The sequence below is a fragment of the Schistocerca nitens genome, chromosome 1 (assembly GCF_023898315.1).
Source record: "Schistocerca nitens isolate TAMUIC-IGC-003100 chromosome 1, iqSchNite1.1, whole genome shotgun sequence".
NCBI lineage: Eukaryota > Metazoa > Arthropoda > Insecta > Orthoptera > Acrididae > Schistocerca > Schistocerca nitens.
Window position 1 is genome coordinate 784,368,756 of NC_064614.1, and position 12,851 is coordinate 784,381,606.

The following is a 12,851-nucleotide window of genomic DNA, read 5'->3' on the forward strand; positions in this document are numbered from 1 at the left end:
GTGTAGTTCGACAGCCTCCTTGATTGCCGTGTGGATTGCGGTTTCTTCTGTCTACCTCTGTTCTAGTGGTTCCTTCTGCCTTTCGATCTTTTAAACAACGGATTTTGAAGACACAATGCTGTCTGTCACTTCACCCTCGCTTGAATTATTCCATAGTTGTACTGGTTATCACACGTTAGGTGGATTTTGTAAGAGGACTGATCGGCGTTTAAACTGTCCCTAGTTTGAGTTGCCATCCTGTTAGGTGAGTATAACCCTTGGCTGCCTGTCTCACCGCTTACGCAGCTGTAGGGACTTCTCTCAGGTCAATCCTTGGAGCACTGTCTGTGGATCACACCCTTTTTTTATTTGGTCTGATTGTGTCAATTGTTTACAAATAATATTTTGTTTAAATTATTCCTACTGTTTGTGGCCTTCAGCCGACAAATAATTTGAATTCTTCTTAATAAGGCCTTCAGCTGTCAGTATAGCTTGTGTTACAGTCAATTTTTTTAATGACTGTTTTAAAAATTATTTTCGTATTTTCAACGTGTAGTTGTCCTCCTCACTTGTAATTCAAGCCTTCAGCCGCTAATTGTTCTGAAGCGTTGCTTGTGGCCTTCAGCCGACAAATAATTTTGAATTCTTTCTTAATAAGGCCTTCAGCTGTCAGTGTAGCTTGTGTTAGTCAATTTTTTTAATGATTGTTTATAAAAAATTATTTCCTTAATTATATTGTATATGCGTACTGTGCAACGAACGGTAACTGATTAAGCCCCGTCCATACCTTTTCCTGCTTTTCCTAAGTCCCACATCATAGTATCTTGCAAATAAAAGAATCACTACTGCCTGTATCCAGCACGCATCAGATACAACACGTCTTTACACTTGAGTCCTCCATACACCTCTCCATCTAAAGTTACTCTTAACACATTACCCATAACACCTTGAATCAGCTGCTACACAATCGATACTACGTTTGACCATCTCTAGTTCAGTATAATATTTTCTTACAAAACCTTAATTAATTTACCCTGTGTATGTATCTTTCAAGATCTAGGGCCTAGCTGGCCATAGGAGTACCTCGTCACTCACCTAGTTCATGCAGTCAGTTCATGCAGTCAGCACTGTGTGGACAAGTATTGTCCTGCTGAAAAATTGCACCACGATATTGACGCGTGAGAGATAATACTTGAAGACGCAGGGTGTCCGTGACGAACTGTTGCGCTGTCAGAGTTCCCTCACTCACCACCAGCGGTGGCCTGAAGTCATACTCGATGGCTGCCCATGCCATAACGCCAAGAGTAAGAACGCTGTGCCTCTCCAAAACTTTGGAAGAATGGGATCTATCCGCAGGTGGCGCCCCGAGCCCGCCAACGATGGTATTCGGGATAGTGCAAAATCGCGATTCGTCGCTAAACATTAGCCATTCGCTAGCAGTCTATGCTTCCCGTTCACGGCAGCACTCCAGACACAGCTGTTTGTAGAGATGCAAAAATCAGCTACCCAGTTCCAAAACAAAGGTTTATTGGCCCTTGATCTGGGTTTCGACATTTTTAAAAATATTTTCTTCAAAAGGAATGGGCCCACTCCTTCTGTGTCAAGGCCTAATAAACCTTTGTTTTGCAGCTGGTGGGCTGATTTTTCCATCTCTTCAGAGTTACACAGTTGCTGTTTCGCAGCCATGTTTTAAGATTTAGCAGCTGTTTGTGTTGAGTCCTTAATGCAGCCCGCGCGTGGGACGGTAATTCCGTAGTCCGTCTGCTGCTAGTCTTCGATCAATGGTGCAGGGATATAATGAAAATTGTAGGAAGCTGTCCTCGGATGGCAGGCGCAAATCTGAAGGTGCTTGGTGCACAATACGGCGATCCTATATTGTGGGGGTCAGACATGGTCGACCGGGACATTGCACGATTCGACCAGTCGACCCTATGGAGAGCCACAAAGAGTCGCATTTCAAACACTGCCAGGCGCTGATAAAGCTGTCTCAAACGGTTACGCGGCGTCTCCGTGTCCTTCACGGAGATCACTCAACATTCGGAGCTGTTCACGCCACTTATATACTCCAGCAGACCTGGCAATAACACTAAACACGAACAACATTAACGCACTCTGGCAGCCGTTCTACCTATCTAATCATTTTCCTATTTACAGACAGTATGAAGTTTCATAGACATCCGATCATATCTCCTGTGTGCTTCACATTTTTTGTATGGCAGGGTATTTCTCGTGTATAAAAAGTGCTTTCTTTAAAGTAATACGAAACAATGTTATTTAGGCTGTATCCATCACGAATAGTAGTACTCAAACGCTTCTCTCAGTTTGTCCGACGTTTTATATCACTGATGCATAAAACCGAGGTTATATTCTTAGTACAGCCGCACTGAGTACAGCTGACACTGAGCTGAGCCTCGAAACACAGAGCTCTAAACTGACTATAGAAATAAAATGTAAATAGAATATTTTTGGATATGATAAGAGTACAACAAGGAATCCCAATAGGCATATTGTAACAAAATAAAACGTAAAAGTCCAGTCAAACTGTCAGAAAAAGATCCTACACCGTGCAAAACGTGAGGTGGAAGATTTTATTTTTTGCTTCATTCCTACGGTTACAAAAGTTAGGTCAAATTTTGGCAACAAAATTTGTGTTGACTAGATATTCTGTAGTCAAGAAACTTAGAAAATTTCGAACTTTCTTAAGCTTTTCTTTCTTCAAAAAAATCTCAGTTCCTTGGCCTCCAAGAGCTTTGACTCCTATTTCCTATTTAAAAGATCACAAAATACGCTACAAATTTTATTATTACAACTATTTTTCTGTACCCAATAAGAAGGTTACAACAGTTCATCAAAAAATAACGATTTTTCAAACATCTAACTTGCTTCATTGCCAGCACAGGTATTGTAAGTAGGCTGTTTAGGTTTTTTTATTGATAACGCCACCTCAGTATGAAAATCACCGGCTGTGCCGTGTGCAGTCTGTGGCTGCTTTGCATTGTTGTAATACTCAACCATTGTAGTGTTAGGCAGCTGGCTGTGAACAGCTCGTAGCGTTGCGCAGTTGGAGGTGAGCCGCCAGCAGTGGTGGATGTGGGGAGAGAGATGGCGGAGTTTTGTAATTTGTCATGATATCAAGGTAAATACATTGTTTGTTCTCTATTAATATCTTTCATTTGCTAACTATCCCTATCAGTAGTTAGTGCCTTCCATAGTTTGAATCTTTTATTTAGCTGGCAGTAGTGGCGCTCGCTGTATTGCAGTAGCTTGAGCAGCGAAGATTTTTGTGAGGTAAGTGATTTGTGAAAGGTATAGTTTAATGTTAGTCAGGGCCATTCTCTTGTAGAGAATTTTGAAAAGTCAGATTGCGTTGGGCTAACAAAACATTGTGTGTTGAAAGTCAGATTGCGTTGCGCTAAAAAAATATTGTGTGTCAGGTTAAGGACAGTCGTGTAAAATTGTTAAAAAGGGGACGTTTCATATGTCGACCCTTAGCCGAGGATACCTCACTGGAATCTTCTGATTTTTTCTTGTAGTTTGTGTAATTAGTGTAGATTTTGTTTATTGCTAGCGCGTAATTATAGAGATAATTTCCTTTGTAGTTGCAGTTTTTCATTGTTGTATAGTAAAATAGTTGTGGCATGCATGTAGATTTGCACCAAGTATTTCGCAGCTGCAATTAACTAGATATTATTTTCAGTGTTATGTTAATGTGTTCTCTTATTTTTGCTCTTGAAATTGTGTTTTTCTGTGTTGTCGTGTGAAACACTGTGACAATAATGGCGTGTGAAAAACGTAACACTAGGCTCCAAAGTAAATTGAGAAATGACAGCGAAGACGAAAGCAGTATGTTAGCGCCGCAGAATAATGAATTAACTAATGTTAATAGTAGTAATTTGGTAATTGCGCATAGGGAAATGGAGCGGGTTTCAAACAATGGCGTGGACAGTGAAACAATTAGTGAAGAGGGAAGCATTATCGATCGATCGGTCGGCAATAGCTCGCCTCAGGAAGCCGAAATGACACGACACGATCTCGCAAATACTGTAGATTCAGGTTTTGGGTCATCACCGTTTTCTCAAATGAGTCAAGACACATTTTCTGCTTGTCAAAATGTGAATGTTGCCGGTGAAAATGCACTGCCGAAAAGCACTGAGGAACATGTTCCAGACACCAGTGCATTGTTATTACAATTAATACAACAAATGGGACAAACACAACAAAAGCTTGAAAAATTAGACACAATGGAACAAAATCTTCAAAAGTTAGACACAATTGAGCAAAATCAGAAACAAATGGAACAAAATCTTCAAAAGTTAGACACAGTGGAACAAAAACAGAGAGAAACACAGCAAAAGCTTCAAAAGTTAGACGCAATGGAACAACACCAGAGACAAACACAGCTACAGTTAGATGCAATGGAACAAAATCTTCACACCACGCTTGAACAAACACGTGAAGATTTAACTACTGAGTTACATAACATCGAATCGAAATGTCAAAAAGTCTGTAATGACGTAAAAACACAAATTTGTGAGCATTTCCAACCTATTTTTTCGCGGCATGAAAATGCACTACAGAATCACGAAGCAGCCATAAAAGAACTGCAAACTACTGTTCACGAAAATCATGAGACCTTGCAAGCTAAATTTGACTCAGTTGCATCTACTGATTCGGTTACGCAACTTGCAAAAACTCAAGAAAACTTAAAGGACACAGTAGATTCGATTTCAACACAAATGGACACTCTGAAACTTGGTTCAGAAAAATACACTGAGGAAATAAGTACACTATCGGAGAAAGTAGCCGAACTTTCGGATCAGTTCACTAATTTATCTACGAAGGTAGATGATAATCTGAACGACACAAAACCGGTAGTCTTTAATGACACAGAAGAGTGCGAACAAATTAGGAATCTGAAACAAAATCTCAATCAACACAAAAGAGAAATCCGCAAAGTACAAGATCAGCTGACACAGGTAATACAAGAATTACGTATTTCAGAGGACACTCGCACCCCAATACGGGAAGAGGGACATAGAAATACGGAACAACCACAAAATAATAACACAGGACACTTCGGAAACTATGAAAGAAATTGGCAAGGCACACCGAATTTTGAGATGGAACCGCCGACACGACGTAACAATGACCGATATGCGACTCGCCGACATGATGACTTTGACTATAAGCTGTTCATTACTACACGTAAATTCAAAACGTTTAAGAATTCTGCCAACGACATTCATCCACAAGCGTGGCTTCATCAATTCTCTCATTGTTTTCCCCCCAACTGGTCATTAGAACACAGATTAGAATTTATGTGTGGCTATTTAGAGAATGAACCAGCTGTAACAATGCGTTCGGTCATTCACGATTGTCATAGTGAAGGAGAATTTTACCATGCCTTCCTCTCAGCATATTGGTCTCAAGCCACACAAGACCGAGTAAAACATGGCATCATAATGATGAAACATTTCGAACAATCTGAATTCTCCAGTCTTGTGAAATATTTTGAAGACATGTTGCACAAGAATCAGTACCTGTCAAACCCATACAGCCCCTCAGAACTCATCCGCATTTGCTTAATCAAACTGCCTGAACATTTGCGACACATTATTTTGGCAGGACGTTGCAAAGACGACATTGAAGCATTTCAAGGACTCTTACAAGAACTGGAAATTGACACTGACAATCGCGGAACGCACGAGCACAACAATTACAGATCACATCCGTCGCAATTCCGCGATGAAAGAAATAATAACTGGACGCGACAAGGCTATTCTCACAACACAAATCGTGACCAAAACAGACACCACCCGTATGACAACCGTTGGCAGAGTAGTAATAGTTACAGAGAAAGATCGCATTTCCGTAGTAATGACTATGACAGAGACAATCATAGAAACAGACAATATGGGAACCAAAACAATTATTATTATCAAGGGAGGCAGAATAACTTCAGACGCAACAGTTCGGCGCACAGTTACGATTCAGGGAGAAATTCTCCACCTCGTGACGGACAAGGAAGAAACTACGGAGCCTACCGACATGACGACAGACGATATATTCGTAACGACAGACCTGAATTGCATCAGAACTGGCGGGATTTAAACACGGCAGGGCCCTCTCGGCAAGGCGAATTTCTAGAAGTTCGGTCTCCGAATCCCATTAACGACGCGCGCCAACAATGACCCGCACCGCAGGCAGACACCTGCGCCGGCTGGCTCCGAGAAAAATAACATTGACGCTAACCTTGAGAAAAATTCCAGTATTCTTTAACGACGTATACCGCATGTTAATTGCATTGTTCAAACTCTGAGTACTATGAAGAGCAAAGGTTTACACCACATTTCACACGTAAAACCGTTTATTGAGAGATAATGTGCTTTTTTAACTTGAGATTTTAATGCAACATTTTGGTTTATTTGAAAATACATTCTGAAATTAAAGTGCTTTCTGTGAGATACCAGATGACACAGAGGTTAGTTTATGTGACAGCTACACGATGTTATCACGACGCTACTAATGAGTGACAGTTTACAATGTTGCTTTTGAGGTGTTTCTGTTTTATATTTGCACAGTTTTCTGAATTCTTTTGGAAAGAAAAACATGTTTTATTAGTAACTTTTGTGGTATAGCTACAATGAGACAGCCTTTTTCGTGGCACAACAATACGTTACAGGACAGTACTTTCCTCATCACGGCAATAAGCGTAATAACTAAGATATCTATACGCAAAGCATTTCACTTTTGTGTATTATGAGGTAAGTACAGTGACTTTTGCAGAACTTAGCTTTCAGAGGACGATAACTACGACACTTCCACAGAATTATCTTACAGCAAGACGCACATTTAGCGCTACAGGACACGTATTTGAGTGATTAATTTTGTACTTAAAACATTTATTTTTAAAGATTTTTAAATTGCAAAGAAAGTTTTCCGAGATATATTTCATTCCATTGCTGTAATCTGTAACACCTGAGGGTATAATTACATTTATCCTCAGGGGGGTACACGCTTACTTTGTGTATCATGTGTTTAGCACGCACAAGGAGCCCTAGCTAATATGGTATTTGCTTATACAACTTTACACATCGGTACCATATTTCTCTAACACAGAATTACACAGCTATCTGATTATTTACCTGAGAGAGACAAACATTTATTTTACAACATTAGTGACAGATGTTTACGTAATTACACCGTTGGATAACTTCACACTTACGAAATTGTATTTTGTCTGTACTTTGTCAACTGTTCATACTTTTTCAGAACCATTGTGATACTATGAGAGCGTTGAATGATGTATTTGGTATGAGATCATGATTTTTAAGGTACGTTTGAGGTAGATGACACTTTTGACATGAGCAGAGAATTTTTTTAGGTTTTGAAACTGTTGGAGGAAGCTACGACGATTTTGAGAGTTGACTGAGGTATTATGATGTTATTTTTACGACGACGATGTGTATTATGCTGTTGAGGTATGTTTATGATTAATAAGCTAATGTTATATGAAGAATTTGATTATGCTATGTATCTAATGATGAAGTATTGAAGAAGCGTCGACGAATTTATATATGTGTAATAAGGTAAGGAATAATGAATAGTGATTAGGGCACTCTGATTTGTGGAAAAGGTTGTTGGAAACCAAGATCGTACTTTAAGAGTTATGAAATGTGTGTAAATGCGTGAATGTATCACAATGCCGACGAAAATTTTTTTGGACACTGTTATATCAATAAGATTTTGTTTCTACAGATTGGTAACGCAAATTCTCACCCTGTGAATTTTTGTAATATAAGACTGCCATTGTAGTGAAAACTACTGTCGTAAATATTTCCGTACGAAAGTTAAGTGACCACCTGCACGTAATGCGTCGCGGGCACACAGCTGTGTCAGACGCCCAAAACAAAACAAAAAAGGGCCATTATTGCGAGCCCCTTTTTCAGCGGCACAGGTAGAAAAAAAAAAAAAAGGGAGGCCATTAACCTTCCTTTGTAGAGAGCATCGCAAAAACGACAGGGTCGAACTTGAAAACGATGAGAAACATTTCACGGCTATTGTCGTGCTAATTGAGAGAAATGCCATATGGCTAGTGAATGACGTTTCACGCCTTGCTTTGCCCATTTTGTTTAATATCTAGTTTCTAGCTGCACTGCAGCATTGGTAAAAATAAAATTTTATAGATGTATTAATGTAAATATTTTCTGTCTACAGATCGAGTAAATAAAAAAAAACGAAGGAGCATAAAAAAAATATTTCACTTCACAGGAATTGCATACGGAATTTTCTTTTCAACTACTGGGTAATTTTTTTTGGTAGAATAACTTTTTGTGGTGCACCACTTTAATTACTTAGACATCAAGATGTGATTATACATTTCCCTTATCTGCATTGTTGTCTTTACTGTAATATTTTTCTGCTTGAGCGTTGTCATGTTTAGATATAATTTATTGCTTTTGCTTCTGCTGTTTGCCAGGCATAATGTTACTGAATTTGACTTTGTATTACGCTGTTAAGCCAGTTTTACTAATGATTATTTTATTGTTTGCTGCGCATTGCCTCATATTAATTGTAATGTTGAATTGCTTGGTAATTTAGATTTACTGTAGCTTGCTTTGCCAGTTTGAAATTTTTGTCATTGATGTTGATTGTTTTATGTGATGCTGCATTGCCTCGTCCCTTGGTATATATATCTGAGCTCAGTAGATTTAAGTTAGCTTAAGAGGGGGTAGACTATATAAGAAACTAACTATGATGAATTGGAAGCAATGCATTGACAAGGTATATAAAAAAAAGATTTGGGCCTAAATGAGTATTGTACAATGAGCCATATTTATTTTGAAAGACTTATGGTTGGAATACAGAAAAGAGGTACAGATAGGACTTTTTGGGAATAATGATGAACACAGGGAGATCTCCAAGAACAAAAAAGGTTTTGTTCGCACAATACTGCAGTACCAAAAGTTACACTGAAAACGAACCCTATCCATTCCTTTTGTGTCAGCCCTCTATGTGTTTGTGTACCCTTGTGTATTTGTGTTTTTCCTGTCTTTATGTGTTTAGCTGATTAGAGCTATGTTGTAGAATTTTTCTAATACTATGTTATTTACTTGGTAAATTCTGTTTTGTTGCTCATATGTGGAGGTGATGTTTCAAAAGTTATTCTGATCTTTATGTAAGTACTTATGTCATTATTTTTGTAACACTGATGTATATGTTTATTTCTATTCTTTTGTAAAGCCCCTATTACTACGAATGTTATCTCTACTATTATGTTTTTAATGATGTTTTCTGTACCCTTGTAATTGTATTCTTATGTTATAAAATTGTAATTGACACCAGGTCATCAAATTAAGTAACTTGTAAGTTACATTTCACTGCACACGTTTCTGTTGGTCATAGTATATGGACAATATGTGAGAAGTAGGGAGTGATAGTGTTTGCATGTGATTTAATGATTCAGCAAGGGACTGGATAACAGCATTGCTGGTTCTGAGGACAATTCCAAAAACTTTGTGAGTGCACAAGTGGTGGTTATGGACTTGCTACATTATCCGCAAGACTCTTCGATGGTGATTGTGCACCTGCACAGTCACAACAGATGGTTGCTGGCCATCTCTACAAGGACTACAGTGGGTCTGCACCTCTGGTGACCCACCAGTACCATTATCTCCACAAGGACTACAGTGGGTCTGCATCTTTGATGACCCACCAGTACCATTATCCCTACAAGGACTACAGTGGGTCTGCACCTCTGGTGGCCCACCAATACCGTAATCTCTACTAGGACTACAGTGGGTCTGCATCTTTGATGACCCACCAGTACCACTATCTCTACAAGGACTACAGTGGGTCTGCACCTCTGGTGGCCCACCAATACCGTAATCTCTACCAGGACTGCAGTGGGTCTGCTCTGTGACGACCTACCAAACGATATTCTTCAAAACTTCGACTGACTCCGCTGTGGGTTTGCTCTGTTGCGGCCCATTACCTGTCAGCATGTCAAGAGTCAGCACTGTCTATCCGTTGGAAGGACAACGCTACTTCTTCAAGACTGCATGGAAATCCACTACTTCCGTGTGCATTTTCTTTTACTGCTCAGACTTTGAGAAAAACACTGCAATGTGATGAATGATCAGGACTGTCTTTATGGACTGTGAGAAAATTTTAGCTTTTGACCAACATTGTATCAATAAGTGTGTGCATTTGATTTCTTAGTTATTGTAATTATGAAAAATTTTTTCAAATCTGTATTGGGCACTGCCCAACCCAATTTGTAAAATTTTTTGTGGGGAGCATGGGGGCTATGTAAGTAGGCTGTTTAGGTTTTTTTATTGATAACGCCACCTCAGTATGAAAATCACCGGCTGTGCCATGTGCAGTCTGTGGCTGCTTTGCATTGTTGTAATACTCAACCATTGTAGTGTTAGGCAGCTGGCTGTGAACAGCTCGTAGCGTTGCGCTGTTGGAGGTGAGCCGCCAGCAGTGGTGGATGTGGGGAGAGAGATGGCGGAGTTTTGTAATTTGTCATGATATCAAGGTAAATACATTGTTTGTTCTCTATTAATATCTTTCATTTGCTAACTATCCCTATCAGTAGTTAGTGCCTTCCATAGTTTGAATCTTTTATTTAGCTGGCAGTAGTGGCGCTCGCTGTATTGCAGTAGCTTGAGCAGCGAAGATTTTTGTGAGGTAAGTGATTTGTGAAAGGTATAGTTTAATGTTAGTCAGGGCCATTCTCTTGTAGAGAATTTTGAAAAGTCAGATTGCGTTGGGCTAACAAAACATTGTGTGTTGAAAGTCAGATTGCGTTGCGCTAAAAAAATATTGTGTGTCAGGTTAAGGACAGTCGTGTAAAATTGTTAAAAAGGGGACGTTTCAGTATATTCAGCACCTACTAACACTATCCGGTCAGAATGATATAACATCACAACAGCATGTAGATGCAAGAAATTTTCGCATCGATCAAAGTGGTATGGACTCACTTAAGCTGCCTGATTGATTTCCAGTGAATCCTCCCTTCACCGAAATTGATTTTATGACACATGCGGTGTCTGTTCTTTCGGACATGTTCGGAAGAACAGATACGATTTTTAATCCTGTAGTCACTATAAACCAAGACACAAAGGAATTACAGACATTAGCTGCCAGTAGTCATTGATTTAAATCAACAGGGAAAGCTAAAAGTTTATGCTGCACCGAGGTTCGAACCCAGGTCTCGTGCTTACTAGGAAAATGGGCTGGCCACTACGTCATCGGACATCCCGACGTGGTGGTCATTGCAACTGCATGGACTGCCCTTGCACGCCTACCGTCAGACCCAAATTCTCATCGACACACTACTGGTCTAGTGCCCCTTCCCGATTTGCAGCATTTCGCCAATTCCCGTAAGATCTCGAGCTTGGTGTGCGTTTATTCCGAAGGGACCATTTGCCGTCCTCGCCTTAACTATATATGTGGTGCCTGTTCTTTCAGCCAACGGCCTTGCCGCAGTGGTAACACCGGTTCCCAATAGTTCACCGAAGTTAAGCGCTATCGGGCTGGGCTAACATTTGGATGGGTGACCATCGGGTCGGTCTACCGGACACTGTTGGCAAGCGGGGTGCGTTCAGCTCTTGTGAGGTACAATGAAGAGCTAATTGACTGAGAAGGCCCAACGGTACCTACCGGTCACCGTATCATTCTCAGCCTACAGGCGTCTGTGGATTCGGATGTGGAGAGGCATGTGGTAAGCACACCGCTTTCCCGGCATCACGTCATTTTATGAGGCCGAGAGAGAGAGCCTGTTCTTTCGGACATGCCCTGGTGCCAACGGATAAATATTGCAGCGCTTGTGTTGTTGAGAAGTACAATGCAATGTTCCTTGAAAAATGTATCCGTCGACACCAGGCAGCGACTTTGAATGAAAGTGTCCCTCCCTCTACGGCAATAATATAATATGTACGAGAGCAAGTTGTGACGTTTGAACGACGAAATATGAAAGTTTGGGTCCTGCTATGAGACGTGAACAGATAGTCAAAGTGAGTAAGGCGACCGCTCGCACAAAGCGGGAAATCCGGGATTGAGTCCTGGTCCAGTACATCATACATCATACAGATGATCGTCCAGATTTGCACCTGCAAATACGTTCCGTGTACCACCACTGTGCCACTATGCCGCTGCCATACTCGTCGGCGATGGTGATCAAAGTGCAGAACCGGAATCCATTGCTGAACACGATGTGACGACATTCAACAGCAGTTCGAACTTCTCAGAATGTTTCCGAGAGTCCATTACTTCTTGGATAGCAGACACAGATGTGAAGGTGTTAACGATGTGCTTGGTGCACAATAAGGCACTCCTTCCTTGTGGCGGTCCGGCATTATCGACCGCGACCATATATCTAGTGGCCGCCCTCAGTTTCCCATGGCGTCCATCGCAGTACTGTGACATCCGAATACTCCCAAATCTGGATACTGCGCTATTCGACCAGTCACTTGGAGACCCACGAGTCTTACTTTAGACGTTGTCAGGTATTGATAACGCTGTCTCACTCGAGTACGCAACATCTGTGTGTTCTCCACAGTGACGCTGCTCACGCCGCTTATACACTCTGCCATGAGGCCACTAATGCAATCTGCTGGCTGTTCTAGTCATCACAGAGAATTGAGTTGTAATCAGTCACATACGCGCCAATGGCGTTTTCGTGCACGAAGTTACGTTGGCACCCGATCGTGTCTTATTGGGTGGTTCATTTCTTTTTTCGTCAGGCAGAGAATAGACTCGTTGCAGATACAAAATGATTCCAGTGCTAATGGAGTTACCAAGCGGTCACATTTACGGCATCCATTTTCACACGATATTCAGACAACGCGTCTAGCTGTAGCTAC